Here is a 5,000-nt window from a genome sequence, read left to right on the forward strand (position 1 = left end):
CGCACGCCTTCGGCTCGCCCCACCGGCAGGACGTCCCACGATACATGCCAGTTAAACACCGACGGGCGGTGAACCAACAGCGTGGGACACAAATCCAACTACGAGCTTTTTAACCGCAACAACTTTAATATACGCTATTGGAGCTGGAATTACCGCGGCTGCTGGCACCAGACTTGCCCTCCAATAGATACTCGTTAAAGGATTTAAAGTGTACTCATTCCGATTACGGGGCCTCGGATGAGTCCCGTATCGTTATTTTTCGTCACTACCTCCCCGTGCCGGGAGTGGGTAATTTGCGCGCCTGCTGCCTTCCTTGGATGTGGTAGCCGTTTCTCAGGCTCCCTCTCCGGAATCGAACCCTGATTCCCCGTTACCCGTTACAACCATGGTAGGCGCAGAACCTACCATCGACAGTTGATAAGGCAGACATTTGAAAGATGCGTCGCCGGTACGAGGACCGTGCGATCAGCCCAAAGTTATTCAGAGTCACCAAGGCAAACGGACCGGACGAGCCGACCGATTGGTTTTGATCTAATAAAAGCGTCCCTTCCATCTCTGGTCGGGACTCTGTTTGCATGTATTAGCTCTAGAATTACCACAGTTATCCAAGTAACGTGGGTACGATCTAAGGAACCATAACTGATTTAATGAGCCATTCGCGGTTTCACCTTAATGCGGCTTGTACTGAGACATGCATGGCTTAATCTTTGAGACAAGCATATGACTACTGGCAGGATCAACCAGGGAGCTGCGTCAACTAGAGCTGAGCAGCCGGCCGCCCGGGAGTGTGTCCCGGGGGCCCGCGCGAACACGCAAGCGTCCGCTCAATCATTCTGCAAACAGGAGGAGGCTGAGCTCCCCTGCACAATACACCTCGAAACCCTCTCAGGTCCCGGCGGCGCGCAGCGCCGTCCCAAGTACTTGGTCGGGTTCGAGAGAGGCGCAATCGCCCGGAGTTAGGCGAGTAGACGCTTTCGGTGCGACCACCCGTGCTCCCAACTGAGCTTGCCGCTGCCGACAGAGGCCCGGGAGCGTGCTGTCGTGGCATTGCCGGCGGGAGACAACACGCGCCACCTACGGTGACCGGCAGCTCCAACGCCAGCGCCACAGAAGGACAAAAGCCCCACTTGGGTGCCGAAGCGAACTCTCCCAGCACAGCGCACGCGCCAACACATCCGCACAGCTGCGATACAAACCACCAGCGAGAACCGCTGGGGCGACCGAGCAGCAGACGGCGTCGCGGCGCCGAGCGCCGGGCGGCGGCGCATCCTCAACGCACACAGTCCTCAATCGGACCAGCACACTGAAGATGTCCACCGCGCTTCGCACCGGGCCCGCGAGGACCTACTTTGGCCGCACGGCGCCGCGCGCAGGGTGCGCCGGCGCGCAGCTGCGACGCCTGCCGCGTCCGTCGGCCGGCGCGCCTGCCACTGGCCGCCCCCACCAGCCGGCTGTAGCGCGTGCGCCCACGCACCGCGCGGCCAGCACGCCGGGAGGCGCCCCCTCACCGGCCGGGGACGGTCCCACCCAGCCACCGCCGCGTATCGCTTCACACCCAGATGCCGTTCAGTTTCGTCGGCATGGTGGGTATCGCTGGAACAACCGGTTCGTACCTCAACCTATCGTCGCCATCACCGATTCACCCCTAGCGAGAACAACCGCACCACAACAGGTTACCATTTGTTCATTTGCGTAACTTCACCAGAAAACGCAGGCGTCCATCGCCATTTGCAACTTCAACGATTATTGCATGCCTGTGTCAGGTGTCACGCCACACTACGTCTGCCCACATACACGCAACAAAATGTGCACGCCTAGACAATACGTGGAAGGTGGCCCCCGTACGTATGCGATGTCCATTGCTCGAACGACTGTCAACCGGCCTCTGTAGCATGTCGCAGATATGGAACGCGGTGCACCATGCCATCACGGTGTGTGAGGAGAGACGACTAGGTCCGAATACATCAACAGACAGCTCATGCTGATCGCCATCCACGGCGTCCGTTCCTCCCACACGTCTCTATGGCGTACCACACTGCAATCCAGCTCTCATAGGGAGACGACACGTAGCTGCGTGCACAATATTTGCACTGTATGGTCCGCCGTTTTTGGGCGCAGTCGTTGTACGGTCACACATGTGCCACGATGTATCATTCGGTACATAAGGACGAATGTGCAGTACAGATTGTGGTTTACGCGTACGACATTAGCGGACGGTTGACACAGGCCGCACCACAACGTAGCCTGAGTACGTCGCATGCGAAGGGCATTGAACATGCAAACTTCTCACCAACCAGCTTGCGAAGGCAGGGGGGCAAGGTGGGGACGTGGGGAGGGGCGGCATGTACGTCCTGCTGCCATCCACATTACAGTGTACAGCAGGAGCATGTGGAAAGTCAGCAAGACTTGCAAGGTGTTTAACATGAAGCGATACACAGGGGAGCGGGCAGTGCGAGTAGCGAACTATATTGCGAGGGTTGCGGGTGGGCAACACTACACTAATTGAACGAGTCGTATAACAATTACAGAGCAGGTTTAGGCGACAACATGGGTTACGTTAGGGGACAACGTGGGTTACGTTAGGGGACAACGTGGGTTACTTTAGGGGACAACGTGGGTTAGGTTAAGGCACAACGTGGGTTAGGTTAAGGCACAACGTGGGTTAGGTTAAGGCACAACGTGGGTTAGGTTAAGGCACAACGTGGGTTAGGTTAAGGCACAACGTGGGTTAGGTTAAGGCACAACATGGGTTAGGTTAAGGCACAACATGGGTTAGGTTAAGGCACAACATGGGTTAGGTTAAGGCACAACATGGGTTAGGTTAAGGCACAACGTGGGTTAGGTTAAGGCACAACGTGGGTTAGGTTAAGGCACAACGTGGGTTAGGTTAAGGCACAACATGGGTTAGGTTAAGGCACAACATGGGTTAGGTTAAGGCACAACATGGGTTAGGTTAAGGCACAACATGGGTTAGGTTAAGGCACAACATGGGTTAGGTTAAGGCACAACATGGGTTAGGTTAAGGCACAACATGGGTTAGGTTAAGGCACAACGTGGGTTAGGTTAAGGCACAACGTGGGTTAGGTTAAGGCACAACATGGGTTAGGTTAAGGCACAACATGGGTTAGGTTAAGGCACAACATGGGTTAGGTTAAGGCACAACATGGGTTAGGTTAAGGCACAACATGGGTTAGGTTAAGGCACAACATGGGTTAGGTTAAGGTACAACATGGGTTAGGTTAAGGTACAACATGGGTTAGGTTAAGGTACAACATGGGTTAGGTTAAGGTACAACATGGGTTAGGTTAAGGTACAACATGGGTTAGGTTAAGGTACAACATGGGTTAGGTTAAGGTACAACATGGGTTAGGTTAAGGTACAACATGGGTTAGGTTAAGGTACAACATGGGTTAGGTTAAGGTACAACATAGGTTAGGTTAAGGTACAACATAGGTTAGGTTAAGGTACAACATAGGTTAGGTTAAGGTACAACATAGGTTAGGTTAAGGTACAACATAGGTTAGGTTAAGGTACAACATAGGTTAGGTTAAGGTACAACATAGGTTAGGTTAAGGTACAACATAGGTTAGGTTAAGGTACAACATAGGTTAGGTTAAGGTACAACATAGGTTAGGTTAAGGTACAACATAGGTTAGGTTAAGGTACAACATAGGTTAGGTTAAGGTACAACATAGGTTAGGTTAAGGTACAACATAGGTTAGGTTAAGGTACAACATAGGTTAGGTTAGGTTAGGTTAGGTTACACGTTGTTGTAAGGAAAGGTGTAGGGGGGGGGGGGGCGGGGGCGGCAGGTTCGTTGATAGTGATTATAGTAAGTGAATGCTTGTGACATGATCAGATTTGTCACGTCAGGATGCACCTTTGGCTTATTAGAGGCGGCGCTCCAATTCTATGCTTGTGTGAGACCTGTGTCTTTGACTCATGTCATTGTTTGTGCGCTGTGACAGGAGGTACTATTGTGATGTTGGGTGCACCGTTGTATAGGACATGTGTGGGTGTTGGTGCCTGGTCTGCGCAATGGTGGATGTCGAAAGGCTGGGATATTGTATTTTCCGCATGGACCTCCTGGTCTGGTTGTGATAGTGTGGATTGTGTAATGTGGCGGAGAAGATGCACTGGATGTTGTTCCATGCTGGTGCTTACATATTGTATGTGCGCCTGTTAGAAGCAGAGAGTGGTGCGTGATCAGAGTGTCTGGCTGACGTGTGGTTCCCATTGTGGGCAGACTCTTTCAGCATGTATACGGACAGTTGTGTATATTTGCTGTAGTTTGATGGCTCTGCATTGATTACTAATCAGCGCCGTGTGTACGGGTAATCTGGTTCCAGTCCAAAATGTTCCATCTGTGTACATTAGTGACAAAGACTCCCCCCATGCAGTGGGGCTCGGTCTGTTATAGCTCTTCCGCGTAATATATTTGCCCCACGTTTTTGCGACTGCGAGTGCGAGTGCAACGCGCATGGGGACCGACATGCTGATGGCTCGGTATCGGACGCCGTACAGTGAGCAACGCGATCGCGTCTCTCGCTCGTAAGTGGTACAGGTCGCGGCTCATGTATAGGGACAGCGGGAATGTCGCATATTGGAAATAACTCTTCATGAAACGCAAGTTATAGGGGTGGATTGCACTTTACGAGTGCGGGAAACTTCCGCCGTTCATCCGCTGGAGGTGCGCGTGTGGCGGTTGGGGTGGTGCACGAACGGGTGCGGGTGGAGTCATTGCCGGTCCACGGCTTCGTGCGGCAGAGCCACTGGAGATTGGGTGCTATGGTCGACAGAGGCTGCAGGCTTTGTGGGTGGCGTCGAAAGGCGGGCACTGTGGCGCCATCGCTGTCTTAATCGGCTTGGCGTCGCATAGATGGCGGTATCGTCGTTGGAGGAGGTCATGTTGCGGGAGACCTACAGATGGCGGTATGTTTTGTGGTGCGGACGTAGTGTTGTCCGATGCGCATAGATGGCGGTATTGCATGTGGTGTCGC

General features: G+C 53.3%; 1 non-coding gene across 1 annotated transcript in view; it reads right to left on the reverse strand.

Annotated features, from left to right (window-relative positions):
• Window positions 1-747, reverse strand: part of LOC124773339 — a 1,909-nt gene extending 1,162 nt beyond the window's left edge. Inside the window, exon 1 of the ribosomal RNA XR_007014607.1 lies at window positions 1-747. This exon is cut by the window's left edge and continues 1,162 nt beyond it. This is a non-coding gene — a ribosomal RNA (small subunit ribosomal RNA).
• Between the last annotated feature and the right edge of the window lie 4,253 nt (window positions 748-5,000).

Source organism: Schistocerca piceifrons, unplaced genomic scaffold (assembly GCF_021461385.2).
Source record: "Schistocerca piceifrons isolate TAMUIC-IGC-003096 unplaced genomic scaffold, iqSchPice1.1 HiC_scaffold_951, whole genome shotgun sequence".
Lineage (NCBI taxonomy): Eukaryota > Metazoa > Arthropoda > Insecta > Orthoptera > Acrididae > Schistocerca > Schistocerca piceifrons.